Source organism: Elaeis guineensis, chromosome 5 (genome assembly GCF_000442705.2).
Source record: "Elaeis guineensis isolate ETL-2024a chromosome 5, EG11, whole genome shotgun sequence".
NCBI classification, from domain to species: Eukaryota; Viridiplantae; Streptophyta; class Magnoliopsida; order Arecales; family Arecaceae; genus Elaeis; species Elaeis guineensis.
Window position 1 is genome coordinate 117731050 of NC_025997.2, and position 16348 is coordinate 117747397.

Consider the following 16348-nt stretch of genomic DNA (forward strand, 5'->3'; position numbering starts at 1 on the left):
AACCCTTTGGTTCCGGCTCGACCGGAGTATTTATCCTGCAAACAAAAAGGAACGAGCCAATATCAGCCCGAATCAGAGGACACCGTTGGGTGGATGGCAATGGATAGTTTTTGAATCAGATACTGTATTATTTATTTTTAAATTTAAATTTTATATTTTATATTTAAATTTTATTCGATATTCGATCGGATAAGAAAAAAGATATCCATCTCTATACCTAATAAATTCAGAGATATCCATGGATAACTCATTTCTCCATATCCAACCTATATCCGTCCCATGCCTATCTCATACCCAAAAAAAATAAACAATCAAAATAATTTTATGGATATTATCAATTAAAATAAAATTATCAATTCAACATAGAATATAATTTATAAGTCCAGATTTATAGAAATCAAACATAAAAATAGAATTACAATTCAACGTAGAACATATAAATAACTAAAATAATTTTATACATATTATCAACTAAAACAGAATTATCAAAATAAAATTATAAATATATATATTCGGATATGGATTCGGATATTATCCATACCTATAGGTTCGGGTCGGAATTCGAATTCGAATTTGGATAGAAAATAGTACTGCCTATATCCTATCCATATCCATGCTACAGTTTTCGGATTTTATCCAAATCCGATCAAACCCTATTTTTTGAGTTTGATCGGATTTGGATAGGGTGCATACCCATCGGATCGGATCTATTTTGCCATCCCTATCATTAGATAGAGGTGAAACCGAATCGGATAGCATCTGTCCATTTCTTTTATTCATATCAGGCCTCATGCATTGAAAATTTTGTAGCCAGAAAGAATCCTTTCGACCAAAAATCCCCATACCCTACAAGCTCACGCTCTCAAAAACTCAAGGAACCAACGCACACCGCTGCAACTCGCACAAAATTCCATAAGCTTGAGATAAAAAACTCAATCGAAACCTAAAAACCGCACCGACCCGACCTCCGTGCTCTCCTTTCGGATCTCTGAAAAAGAAAATAAAATGAAAGGAAAAAAAATAAAAAGAATAAAATTCTATGTGGGAAAAGGTTTTATCTTTTAATTCTTTTTCTCTATCTTTTCTTTGTTTTCGTTGATTTTTTCTATATTTTCTAATTTTTCCTCTATTTTTTTGGTCCGAACGAGTCTCAATCGAGTGGGGGATGTGTTAGGCATTTATCTATAAATATATCACTAGCTTAGAACCCCGTGTGATGCACGGGATATATTTATTTTTTCAAATAATATTTTTATAAATTAAAAATTTAATATAAAATATTTAAATAATATAATAATAAGAAGTAACATCATCATTTTTGTCTTTTACTGATAGAGAAATTATTTCTTGAATCAACATTTTCAGTATCCATTGTTTCGGAATTCTCATCATTAAGCAGAGCATGACCATCTATTTGCATCTCACGTACATCTCTTTTCTTTATAGTCGTATCAATAAAAATAATATATATTTTATTATTATATAATTTTTTATCTTATTGAGTTTTCAGTCATCATTAAAGATTTACTTCAGAGAAAATGTATGATCAATTATCGATCGACACAACTATTGATAAGATTGAGAGATGGAAGGGATGGAAGGAAAGAGGACATAGGGAGTAGAGTGGAGAAAAGGGAAAAAAAATAATACGTTAAAAGCGAAGGAGACTAATATAATATGTCGAGCATTTTAGATATAAACATATCAGAAGAAGACAATACTTTCTTAAAAAAATTAAATTAAAAAAATTAAAAAAGAGAAAAAAGATTGAAAATTTCTTTAAGAAAGCCAACTACATATTTCAAAAATCTTCACCATTCTCTCAGACTTATTCTCCTTCCCATCTCTCTCCCCTCGCTTCTTCCTTCCCCCGCCCATCTCTCTCTCTCTATCCCCCCTCCCCCAACAAATCCCAGTTTCATTTTCTTTCTTAGAGCAATAGATAAGGGGAGGAAGATTCTATTCGCCTCCGTGGATTGCAGACCATGGTGGCATCCCCACGTCGGTGAATGACGGCCACTGCCCTACCTGGGTACCCCCTCCGACGACGACGGCGGCCGCAAGGGTGAATCCGGCTCCTACTCTGCCCTCTTGAGGACTGTCCTCTTCGAGCCCGATGCCTATCGTCGACATGGTCATGTGCATGCCTGCCGACTCTGAATCGTCTGCAGCTTATCTCATGTCACCGTCGGTCACCATCCAAACATTACCGCCAAAGATGGAGAAGCCAAGAAGAACGACTAAGTGTACGGTGGTCATCGCGGACTCATCTATCCTTGTTGTGATCTGACGAAAGAAACAAAGGACATTCATATCCAAAAAAAAGAAAAAGAAATAAAGGACACCACCACCAGCAAAACCTCTGATGAGAGGGACAAATAGGTTAAAAAAAATTTCCAGTTCACTCCATCTTGATTCATTGAACGTAGGCCAACCCCCCTCCTTCCCTCTCCTCGTGTTCATTTAACCATGTATTGTAGTTGATAAACACTCAATTTAAGTCATTTAAAGTAGAAAATTATAGTTAATTTATTTTATTTATTAAGAATTTGATGTTTTTTTATGTTTTACAGGAAAGGTGATCGCCGATACAAAGAGTCCGATTCGTAGATCAAAAGGACTCAAGTTTGAAGAAAATTAGTCTTAAAATAAAATTTAAATAAAAGAAGGATGCATACGGTATTATAGAAAATGAAGATACTATGCAAGGAACCCAAAGAGGATATAGAAGTTATTTTAAAGAAACAAAAGTTTCTTTTTGTAATCGGCAAGGCGGGTTCGCACGGGCGCGCGGGCGAGCGGCAGCACGGGCGAGGCAGCGGGCGCGGCATCGCGGCAGCGGGCACGACATCGGGCGCGGCAAGGCGGGCGCGCAGGTTTGCGGGGAGTTTGGCAAGGCGGACACAGTGGCGAACAGACGGGGAGATGGATCTGAAAATTAAAGGAAAAAAATAATACTTGAAAATATTTCAAGAGGAAGAATTTGTATTTTCTTTATCTGCTTGTGATCTTTTCATCTCATCCATCCATCTTTTAGTCCTTAGTATTTTCTTTAGTCCCACATCGGAAAACCATGTAAAACTCCTCCCTCCTAACACCTATAAAAAGGCTTTTGTACTCCCATTAGAGGGGAGCTCAGAAATTCTTCTAGAGCCTTGCATAAAGAAAGAGAAAGGGACTACTCCATGAGCAGCTAGGCTAGCAGTCTCGAGAGTGGAGAAGAAATTTTGTAATGACATAGAGTGGGTTTATTGTTCTAAACTTTCTTGTATTTCTTTATATGCAATAAAGATTATGCTTTTTATTTAAATCATCATGAGTTCTTTATTTGCTCTCTTTCATATGCTTTTATTTATGCTTTCCTGTTAGATTAATATTAGGAACAACTTTTACTTTCCGGAGACGCACCATGATCTACGGATACGGGGCGTGCCGAGAAAAGAAGAGTTATTTACCTAGTATTTTTCGGAGACACACCGTGATCTACAGGTACGGAGTGTGCCGAAAAAAGATAGGTATTTTTCTTAAGATTAATCGCATCTATTTAATTAAAAAAGAAATACAACTCTACTAGTGCAAAATTAATTCAAAACTCTCGAGCTCTTTATTTTCTAATTACATAAATTTTAAGATAATTTATTCTCTAAATCAAAAATAACGTTTCTTTTTTTTATTTTGTAATCTCAACTTAGCCCAAGGTCCCTGAGGATACGATCTCGACTCATCCTACCTACGTAGTGAGTAGAGTTATTTTTGGTGCTATCAACGACTACGCATCAAATTTTGGCACCGTTGTCGGGGATCTTGGCACGGTTGAATTAAAAAAAAAAATCACTGACATTTCATAACACTTAACTAAAATAGCGTAACCTTAAATATAAAAATTTCTAACTTGATTGGACACCTTGTTTCTTTGCATTGCATCTCCATAATTAACTTTAAGGGCACAACCCATTAACTAAGATAAGGTGGAGATTTGATCACCCTTCCTTGACCCACAAATCACTCCCTTGCATTTGCATAACCTAGACCTTAATCTAAAATTAATTAGACGTTGACCCCTAAGGATTTCGAGCTCATTAGGACAAGTGACCCTGAGAGTTGAACCAGGTTAGACTTGGTCAGCTAGCTGGTGTCTAGGTAAGTGGTTTGCAGGATGACTGGGCCCGAAGGAAGGTAGTTTTTAATTGGTTCCGTTCGCTGACCTGGCCAATTTAATTGGTGTCTAAGAAAAGCAACGGGGGAGACTCCCACCGACCTTACACTTATTTGGCCAGTTGGTTGGTCAAGCTCTGACTTGGAGGGCTTGAAGGCTAACTACAGTTAGGAGCTGTCTAGAACTAGGGTAACTTTAGGATAGAGAGTCCATTGCGTGCTAACTTGATTGTAATTAAAATCTAACCACAACTAATTCTTCTATTAGTTTTAAGACTTCTTAGGATCTCTTCTTTAGAACTCTTTTCTCTCTTCTCCTCTCCTCTTAAAAAAAATAATAATAATAATCCTTAACAGACTAGGATAGTCCTACATAGACTTTTTAGTTGCATGTTAGGTCGACGATCACTAAAACCCGACTTGCAACCATTAGACAAAGAATTAAAAAAGACTCTTAGGACTATCTGAGTTAGAAACATGGCTGCACCTGATGAGGCTAATCCTCCACGCTCATTGAGAGAATATTTCACTCCATCCTCATATACCTACTCTCCATGCATTCAAGCACCTCCAGTAGAAGCTACCCAATATGAGATTAAGTCTAGCATTATTCAAATGTTTCCATCATTCTATGGACTTAGTAACGAGGACCCATACAAATATTTGGATGAATTTCTTGAAATTTGTTCCACAGTAAAAATCCAAAACTTCTCCGATGATGCCCTTAGGTTGAAACTGTTCCCTTTCTCACTTAAGGACAAAGCCAAGCATTGATTAAACTCCTTAGACTCTATAACCATTTCAACTTGGGAACATCTTCAGAGAGAATTTCTCAAGAAATACTTTCCAATTGAAAAAACAAATCAAATTAGAAAAGCTATTACTAGTTTTTTCCAATTGGAGGGTGAACTTTTTCATGAGACATGGGAAAGATTAAGAGACCTCATTCGTAAATGTCCACACCATGCTGTCCCTAAATGGCAACTTTGTCAGTATTTTTATGATGGTCTATCGAAGAAACACCGACAAATGGTCGATGCATCATGTGGTGGGACATTCATGCTAAAGAGTGAGGATGAAGCCTAGCAGCTCTTTGAAACACTTAGTGAGAATTTCCTACATCATATGTCTGCCACCTCTAGAGAACAACCCATGCTTCAACAAAAAAGAAGTGGAATTTATCAGATTGAAAACGTCATGGATATCCACAGTAAGGTAGATGAACTATCCCAAAAATTAGACCGTCTTCTAAATACTGGACAATCCCCGATTCCACCTAACCCAATCCAAGAAGTTTGTGCATTGTGTGCAAGTCCGAACCATTTTGTTAGTGAATGCCCAGCCGCACCTCAATTTTCTGAGTTTGTGCACGAGCAGGTTCAGCAAGCTCAAGTCCAACAAGCTCGCAGACTAGGAAACGATCCATATTCGAACACTTATAACCCCAGCTGGAGAAACCATCCAAATTTTTCCTGGAGACCACAACCAGTGGTTGGCCTTGCCGCACCTCGACCTCAATATCAGGACCCAACATATAGGCATGGACCATACCATTAATTTCAAAATGCTCCTCAACCATATACTACTGGTCACAGCTCAGCTTTTGAGAAAAAAGTTCTGAAAGCACTAGAACGATTAGAAGTCAACACTCAGACCCTTAACTCCCACACACAATCCATTGCTAAGCTAGAGACCCAAATAGGTCAACTAGCGACTGCATTCAGTAGGAGGGAAGGAGAAAAATTACCTAGCTAACCTGAGAGCAACCCAAGAGGGTAATTTATGATTGAGAGCTCTAATACCCCAGAAGCTTTTTCTGAATATGCCAAATCAATCATGACTCTGAGAAGTGGGAAGGTCATTGAACACACTAGTAAAACTAATGAGACCGACCCTAAACCTCTAACTGAAGCCAAATCACCCAAGAACAAGGAGGACCTTAAAATAGAGAATGAACCAACTGAATCGGAATCATCCTATTTGCCTAAAGTCCCATTTCCAGATGCCCTGAAAGCCCCTATTCCTGCAAATAAGAAGGGAGGAAGACTCGACGAGATGTTGAAATTGTTTAAGCAAGTCCAAATTAATCTTTCCCTTCTAGACGCAATCAAACAGGTCCCTGCTTATGCCAAATTTTTGAACGATTTGTGCACCCAAAAATGTAAATTTAGATCACAAATCTCAAAAAAAGTATGCCTCACTGAACAGACTAGTTCTGTCTTCCAGCATGCCACTCCTCCAAAGCTTAAGGACCCAGGAGCCCCCATCATTTCCTGTGTTATAGGAGATTATCACATTGAAAAAGCTCTTCTGGACTTAGGAACAAGTGTGAATCTTTTACCTAGTTCGGTGTATGAACTTTTTGGATTCGAAAAACTGAAACCCACATCAGTCACACTGCAGTTAGTCGACAGATTAATTAAGGAACCACATGGAATGCTTGAGGATGTCTTGGTCAAGGTAGATGAGTTTTACTTTTCAGTTGATTTTCTGATTCTCGACATGGAACTAAGTGGCAACCCAAGATAAATTTTTATTATCTTGGGACGACTCTTCCTAGCTACGGCAAATGCATGCATTAATTGTAGAACAAGAGTCATGGACGTATCGTTTGGGAATAAGAAACTGAGACTGAATGTGTTTGGTGCTTCCCAAAGACCATCAATGGATATTTGCTTCGAAGTAGATATACTAGAAGACATTATAGAAGATGCAACACCCACAATTCTAGCACCAGACCCCTTAAATACTTGCTTGGCTCACTTTGGAGTGTATGACTTTGAGGGATATATGAAAGAAGTTAACACCTTGTTGGATACACCACACGATAAAACCACTCCTCCATAGACAATGAAGTATGAGCCATTGCCCACATTAGCCAGTATTTCAATAGTCCCATCTTTAGAATCACCACCTACGTTAGAATTGAAACCCCTTCCTGCTATGCTCAAGTATGTATTTCTAGGACCCAATGACACCCTCCCGACAAGCATTGCATCAGACTTGACCCCTAATCAGGAAACACAATTGGTTGGTATTCTGAAGGAACACAAAGAGGCTATCAGTTGGTCTATTGCCGATTTAAAAGGAATTGACCCCTCCATTTGCATGCACCATATTCATTTTGAGGTAAATGCCAAACCCCATCGAGATATGCAGAGGAGATTGAACCCAAACATGCGTGAAGTAGTAAAGAAAGAGAAGGTAAAGTGGTTAGATGCTGGAATCATCTACCCCATATCCGATAGTAAATGGATCAATCTCACTCAAGTAGTACCTAAGAAATCAGGAATTACTGTGGTTGAGAATGAAGAAGGTGAACTGCTTCCCACTCGCATATCATCTAGATGGCGAGTATGCATAGATTATAGAAAACTAAATACAGTTACTAGGAAGGACCATTTTTTATTGCCCTTCATCGACCAAATCTTAGAACGGTTAGCAGGATAAAGTTTCTTCTGTTTTCTTAATGGTTATTCAGGGTACAATCAAGTACCTGTATTTTCAGATGATCAAGAAAAGACTACCTTCACCTGCCCCTATGGCACCTTCACTTTTCGGCGTATGCCATTCGGGCTCTGCAATGCACTCGCTACATTTCAACGGTGCATACTAGCCATTTTTTTGGATATGGTGGACAAATATCTTGAAGTTTTTATGGATAATTTTCTGTGTTTAGAACCACCTTTGAGGATTGTCTCCATAATCTTTTCAAAGTTCTTAAACGGTGTATGGAGATAAATCTTATTCTAAGTTGGGAAAAGAGCCATTTCATAGTGCGGAAAGAAATTGTATTATGACATATTATTTCTGAAAGAGGGATCGAGGTAGATAAAGTCAAAGTTGAGGTCATTTCAAAACTACCACCCCCTACTACGGTCCGACAAATACGATCCTTCTTAGGTCATGCCGGATTTTATAGACGCTTCATCAAAGACTTTAGCAAGATTTCAAGACCCTTGTGCAATCTGTTGGCCAAGGACACACCATTTGTCTTTGACGAAGACTGTTTGAAAGCATTCAATACATTACGAACAGCCCTGACAATAGCACCCATAATAAAATTCCTTGACTGGTCTATTCCATTTGAGATTATGTGTGATGCTTCTGACTTTGCAATAGGTGCCATCTTAGGCCAAAAAATTAATAAGGAGCCACATGTGATCTATTATGCTAGCAAGACTCTTTTCGATGCCCAATTAAACTACACCACAACAGAAAAAGAGCTACTAGCAGTAGTGTTCGCCCTTGAAAAATTTTGCTCATATCTGTTAGGGTCTAAGGTTCTAGTTTACTCTGATCATGCGGCTCTGAAACATCTCCTCTCAAAGAAAGATACTAAACCATGTTTGATCAAATGGATCCTTCTTTTACAAGAATTTGATCTGAAAATCCAAGATAAGAAGGATTCAAAAAATATGGTAGCTAATCACATCTCCAAGATCTTAGTTGAATACACAATAGGCATAGATGAGGTCAAAGAGAAATTTTCTGACGAACAACTTTTTGCAATCTCCTCTAGCCATCCTCCATGGTTTGTCCATATTGTCAATTACTTGTCAACAGGACAAGTACCTTCTCACTGGACAAAACAAGAAAAGAATCAATTTTTCTCGCAAATTAAACATTATTTCTGAGAGGAACCTGAACTATTCAAATACTGTCCTGACCAAATTATTCACCGTTGTGTTCCCAAAAGTGAATTCCAAAGCATTCTCACTTTTTGCCATTCTTCGGCATGTGGGGGACATTTTAGTGGAAAAAAAACTGCAGCAAAAGTGCTGCAGAGTGGATTTTATTGGCCAACGCTTTTCAAGGATGCACATGAATTTGGTCGAAGTTGTCTGCAATGTCAGCAAACAAGAAATTTATCCAAGAAGAATATGATGCTGCTGACCCCCATTTTAGTAGTAGAAATCTTCGATGTTTGGAGAATTGATTTCATGGGACCTTTTCTAGCCTCGTTTGGATTTGAATATATTTTGGTGGCAGTTGATTACGTGTCAAAATGGGTGGAGGCAATAGCTACACGGACTAATGATAATAAAGTTGTAACTAGTTTTATCCAACGAAACATCATTAGTCGATTTGGCTTCCCAAGGGTGATCATTAGTGATGGAGGGACTCATTTTATGAATAAATATTTTGAAGCACTTATGAAAAAATATAATATTATACATATAGTGGCCACACCATATCACCCCCAAACTAATGGTCAGGTAGAGGTGTCAAATAGGGAGATTAAACATATCCTAGAAAAGACGGTTAGGCCCGATAGAAAGGATTGGTCTCTTCGCTTAGATGATGCATTATGGGCTTACCGTACAGCTTTTAAAACTCATATCGGTATGTCACCCTACCGATTAGTTTATGGCAAAACTTGCCATCTGCCGGTTGAATTAGAATATCGAGCACTCTGGGCCATACGAATGTTTAATTTTAACATGAAGAATGCAGGTTCTAATCGAAGGTTTCAAATCAATAAACTGAAAGAACTTCGCAATGATGCATACGAGAGTTCACAAATTTACAAGACTTGAACCAAAGTATTTCATGACAAATATATCTCTAGAAAATCGTTTGAGCTAAATCAAAAGGTATGGCTTTTCAACTCCAGGTTACGTCTTTTCTTCGGTAAACTTCGATCCCGATGGGATGGACCTTTCATTGTCACACAAATATTCCCACATAGAGCAATTAAAATTCATGACCCCCAGAATGGCAATATATTTAAGGTAAACGGCTAACGTCTGAAACCATATGTAGATGAAATTGCACATAAAGAATGAATCGACACCATCTACCTGTGTGATCCACTTTATAATGAATAATAAACTTAACATCTGGCTGAAGACGTAAAACTTAGCGCTTGTTGGGAGGCAACCCAATGATTTCATATTTTTTTACTTTATTGCAGCTGCAGAAATTTAGAACAAGAACCTATTAATCAATAAAGCTATCTTCAACTTCTGAAGCAAAATTATCCCAGGTGCACTCTCTCCTTTTATTTTCTTTGCTTTCCTACTCCATTGAGGACAATGTAGATTAAGTTGGGGGGGAAGAAAATTAATCAAATCCTCGAGTATGGTCAGAAATAATTAGTTTTGTGTATCCAAATTTTATTTTAATTAAGAGTCAATTAGGCATCCTAATCAATGAATGATTAACGATCAAGATAATTTTAGAAATACTGAGGAATAAATTATTAAGAAAATCTAATGAATGGTAGGGTTTAGACTAGATCAAATTTTAGGAGTGATTCTACAACCCTCTTCTTACTGATCTCAATAAAGAATCTGCTTCATGAGAGATTGGGTGGAAAGGTCGAGGTATGCAAAAAATTCTTCTTAAAATTTATTTTAAAAAAAAATATTGATTTTCTACTGAGTAACCGGGCCCCTTCGCCTAAGTAAGTATTGTGGTTCACGTAAAAAGGTGGACAATATTTAAAAAATAGTGGATAATAAGGAGACTAAATTGCAAGAATATAATAAACCTCTCTCACATTAAGTTAGAGGATTTAAAGAGTAAAGTGGAGAGTTGGTGAAAGAAAAGCTCTTGAAATTTCTTTAGTTAATACTCAACCACTAATTGGATCAAATTGATAATCCAATGAAGTATCTTTTTAATGGTCTGACCAGATATCATCTATCTTTTGGGATGCCTAACCTAACTTTTTATTCAAGATCGAGTCGGTACACAATGTTGATATATCTATTTTACTCGAGGACGAGCAAAATTCAAGTTGGGAGGTGTGATAAATACTTAATTTAAGTCATTTAAAGCAGAAAATTATAGTTAATTTATTTTATTTATTAAGAATTTGATGCTTCTTTTTATGTTTTACAGAAAAAGTGATCACCGATACAAAGAGTCCGATTCGTAGATCAAAAAGACTCAAGTTTGAAGAAAATTAGACTTAAAATAAAATTTAAATAAAAAAAAAATACATACGGTATTATAGAAAATGAAGATACTATGCAAGGAACCCAAAGAGGATAGAGAAGTCATTTTAAAGAAACAAAAGTTTCTTTTTGTAATCGGCAAGGCGAGTTCGCGCGGGCGAGCGGGCGAGCGGCAGCATGGGCGAGGCAGCGAGCGCGGCATCGGGCGCAACAAGGCGAGCGCGCGGGTTTGCGGGGAGTTTGGCAAGGCGGACACAGTGGTGAACATGGGGAGATGGATCTGAAAATTAAAGGAAAAAAATAATACTTAGAAATATTTCAAGGGAAAGAATTTGTATTTTCTTTATCTGCTTGTGATCTTTTCATTTCATTCTTTCATCTTTTAGTCCTTAGTATTTTCTTTAATCCCACATCAGAAAACCATGTAAAACTCCTCCCTCCTAACACCTATAAAAAGATTTTTGTACTCTCATTGGAGGGGGAGCCCAGAAATTCTTCTAGAGCCTTGCATAGAGGAAGAGAAAGGGACTACTTCATGAGCAGCTAGGCTAGCAGTCTCGGGAGTGGAGAAAAAATTTTATAACGATACAGAGTAGGTTTATTATTTTAAACTTTCTTATATTTCTTTATATGCAATAAAGATTATGCTTTTTATTTAAATCGTCATGAGTTCTTTATTTGCTCTCTTTCATATACTTTTATTTATGCTTTCCTATTAGATTAATATTAGGAACAACTTTTACTTTCCGAAGACGCGTCGTGATCTACGAGTACGGAACATACCGAGGAAAGAAAAGTTGTTTATCTAGTACTTTCCGGAGATACGCCGTGATCTACGGATATGGAGTGTACCGAGGAAAGATAGGTATTTTTCTTAAGATTAATCACATCTATTTAATTAAAAAAGAGATACAACTCTACTAGTGCAAAATTAATTCAAAACTCTCGAGCTCTTTATTTTCTAATTACATAAATTTTAAGATAATTTATTCTCTAAATCAAAAACAACGCTTCTTTCTTTTATTTTGCAACCTCAATTTAGCTCAAGGTCCCTGAGGATATGATCTTGACTCATCCTACCTACGCAGTGAGTAGAGTTATTTTTGGTGCTATCAACGACTATGCATCAGTAGTGTTTCTAGTGAAATATTAAAATTATATTTTTGGATGCTATAATAGAGCAGTAAAATAAAATTTAAAATTAGTGGGTTAACCATAATTTAGAATTAAGCATGTCAAGTCGCACTTTTAGATTATTCTCAAGAATATCTAGTCAGTTTATTAGACATGCTACTTTTAAATGCCTTAACCTAGTTTATATATTAAATAAATGTGCTAACTGTTCTAGATCATTTTATCAACTCAAATAAGAGTTGCCTTCAAGCTCGAGATCCTGAATGCTTGTCAAACAGGACATTTCAAAAAAGGGTGCTTATTAGATAGATGGATTCGGTCGATAATTTTGTTAGCATGCCCATCATTCAAACCAATGTGAACTCAGCCTATTTTTCCAAGAAAATATTCCCATAATCAACCTGATCTAGTTGGAGGCACTTTCTGGTACGATATAAACATAAATATCGGCTCCAATATTTTGATCCATATAAATTGATAAAACCTAAGATACTGGCTTATAGGATATGTTCTTATTGGCACATAGGAGCTATTCAACTTTGTCGCGTGCTTCGTTGTCTTCCCCCATGCGTCACAGCTATCTGGTGGAGATGCTGCTTCGCTCCGATGAGTGGTACGTGTGGGTTGCCGATCTGATCCCGTCCATCAAGTTGGAACCCCACGACGAAAATGGCATCTTCGCCCATGCCCTTCGCTCTGGCCCCGCCTCCTATGTCTTCGCAGATCTGTGCAACAAAGCCCCCTCCACTGATCTATGCCTCCCCCCACCCCAACTCTGCTGCCTCCAACAGCCGCAAGCTCTACTCCTTCTTCACCCCTGTCACCTCTAACTTCCTCTACCTGAGCAACCTCGTCAGCTCCCATGTCCGTACCGATGGGCCTGCCGCCTCCGTCACTGCCTGCAGCTCACCGTACTAAAAGCTTGGCTCTTCGGAGCTCCGTCCCCTCCCTCCCTTGGGCCATCAGCCATCTTCCACGACCGGCACAAGTGCACCGATTTGGAGCCCCTCCGGCTGTGCCGTAGGATCGGAGCCAATTCTATGGGAACATTTGAAGCAACAAAAAGAAAAAAAACAAAAACACTGCTCTGGGACACATGCAATCTCTCTCCCTTCCTCAATACTCCATTTCGAGATGTCCAGATGGCCATTAGAGGCTTCATATTTTTTGCCACGTGTCACGTGGAGGCCTCTCAATGGCCTCTCCATTAAGAGGCCTCCATTTTATATTATATATATTAGATTTGTGAATATATCTGGACCATCGCTTATTTGTTAAGATAGTGGTTAATTGGTTTTTCTCAATCATGCTGGACTTGAACCGGTGTCCTAAGTCAATTTAGATTCGATCTAGTATCCTAAGTTGATGTAGACTCGATCTATTATTCTAAATCGATTTGGATGATTCTAGTTATAATTCTATTTAATTTTATATATCACTCATAAATATTTAAGAAAAATAGATGACAATGTTATTGTTGGTATGAGAATCCGTGCGGTATGTAGATGCTGGAGTTGATGGTAAAATGGGCCTCCCGAGAGTGTGACCTGCATAAAAGTCCTGATCGAAGATTGTTCTGATGAGGATTCTCTGATGCTCAAGTTAGAATTTCTGTCCAACAGAAGGAGGAACGTGAGAAGTAAAATAATGGCGTACCTTTTTGGGGGTCCTCTTTGAGTTTTCTTTATAGATGGAGAGTTGGAGTTTCAGTTGGCAGGTTGGTTGGCACAATCCCATGATTCACACAGGGTGCAAAATTGTTGCTTGAGATATTCGGGATACGGTGGTTGTAGTTGCCTTATCAATTCTATAATAGCTATTGCTCAACTGGTACCATATTTTGAATCAAGTGGCCAATTGAATGTTGTGAAGATGAGGATTGATTGGCGACGATTAGGAGTCAGTCACTTTGTGCTACCACTGGATCTGTTAAGTGGCGCATAGGTGGTCAGTCGGGAATGGTTAGTCGATGAGGAGACATCGACAGTGATAAACAAGGATTGTCGAGCGACAGTCGACGGGCTTTCATCTGCTCATGATGTAAAGTGTCGATCTTACAGTCGCAGAGGACTAGCTTGGCTAAAGTTATAGTCGATCTTGAGTTAGCAAAGGCTTCAATTGACGAGCTTGCCAAGCACGGACATCTTGGGCTCTGAACCTTTTCATATAATCGGCCCGTGCAGAATTTTTTCCAACATATGCCCCTTACTCTCGAGTCCAACTTTAGTCAGGCAAAAAGAGTACACCTATCTTTCTTAGGCCGAGAAAGTGAAAAGGCTCTTCAGTTGATGGGACGTGCGCAACTTTTAAAACAAAAATGAGACGGTGTGGCTTGAGTCAACATGGTGGAATTAAATGGGCGTTGTTTTAAAATCTTCTTTTTGAACTATGGCACTGATTTGTGCAACTGACGGTAGTAGTTGACCAAATAGAGGAATGCCACATGTGCCACGTACTACGAGTTGTTGGGGAAAAAATGATTCGATATCTGGGTGTTATCTTTTCCTACCTATAAATGAGAGAGGTGTCCGTCCCTAGGGGTGACAAAATATGACCCAATTCGCCAATCCGACCCATATTCAATTTGCTTTAAATATGTTTGGATTTAGCTTAAATGGATTTGGATTGTAATAGGTCGACCCATTTAATTTATTTAATAAATGGGTCGAGTTCAAGTTTCAGATGTCTGATCTGTTTAACTCATTTAAGTTATGGGTCAAGTCGGATCAGATTATATAACCTGGGCTAATAAATTTGGGTTGGAGAGGGAGGCTCGTTTAAAACATTCGTGATTCACAGGAGGAAAGAATCCACCGCATATTTGGTTCATTTCCTATTTTCCTTTAACCCCAGTGGGTGACCAGGGACCATAGATGGTGCCTCCATTTCCTCTTCCTCCTCCACTTGCTCTCTTGCTCTTCCTCCTACTCTTGACTGACCAGGCAGTGGCATCGTCGAGGATCCCCCACTATTGTTTCGATCCATGCAGACCATGCCCCCCCCGTCTTTTCCTCTTCTCCTTCCCCTAAAAAGCCCTAGAGCCCTCGCCCCTTCCATGATCCGTCACCGTCCTCACCCACTCCCTTCATCGCCTCACCCGCTCCCTCTGCCTCACCCAAATCCATTCATGGTGCCACTCCTGCAGAGCAAACCCCTCCTCCCGCATGTGCTCTGGCTCTGAAAGGATGGGCCCATCGAAGATGAAGATCTCGTCGTTCTCCTCCTCGCCCGTTGGACGAGCTTGGTCTGCAAGGGGATCGATCATGGAAGATGCGGGCTAGCGGCGATGGCGTGCATCTCCCTGGTGGCGAAGGTGGAGAAGACGTATGTCCCCCTTCTGCTCGACCTCCAGGTTGCCATGGCAGAGGTGGAGGTGGAGCCGTGGAGGTTAGGTACGTGTTCGAGATCTAGGGTTTTTGTTTTTCTCCCTTTTCCTCTTTCGATGGCCGGTGCCTTCTTTCCCAATGGCCATCGTCAAGGGAGCTTGTGCGGTTGTGCCACTTGGTGCCCTGGCTGCTCGAGATCTAAGATTTTTCTTCTTTTTTCTTTTTCGACGGTCGGTGCCCTTTCTTTTCCAATGGCCATCGCTGAGGAGGGTTGGCCGCTTGAGATCTTGGATTTTTTCTCTCTTTTGAGTTTTGATTTCTATTTTTTATGCTGGATATCAAAATGTGTAGAGATTTATTTTAAGGTTTGTGGAGGGAGGCTATGATAATTTTGGAATATCTTTTTGCTGATTCAACTATTTCTAACAGTAATAATCTTGGACAGCCTTCTTCTACGAGCAACCGATTGTTGTTATTTTGATTTAGTTATAGATGAAATATTGAATCTAAGCCTCCTCTTTCTCTTCCCTTCTTTGATGTTCTAACTGTTAAATGGGTTAAGTCGGGTCAGTTAAATAGGTTGTTCATCTAATAAATAGATTAAACGATAAACAGGTTAAACGAATTGGATCGGATCGGTTAAATAGATTAACTGTTTAATAAATAGGTTAAATAGATCGGGTCGGATGATCTGTTTACCAAATGAGTTAGGTTCAGGTTTAAAAATATGACCTGTTTAATAAATAGGTCTGGTTCAGATTTGATATTTTTTGATCGACCTACATCTGATCCGATTCATTTATGATCCGATCCGATTGCCACCCCTAC

General features: G+C 38.8%; 1 non-coding gene across 1 annotated transcript; it reads right to left on the minus strand.

The window, feature by feature from the left end:
• Nucleotides 1-5020: 5020 nt before the first annotated feature.
• LOC140858216 (small nucleolar RNA R71) lies at nucleotides 5021-5126 on the minus strand. Its single transcript, XR_012141785.1, has one exon. It is a non-coding gene; the product is annotated as a small nucleolar RNA R71 (small nucleolar RNA).
• Nucleotides 5127-16348: the final 11222 nt, after the last annotated feature.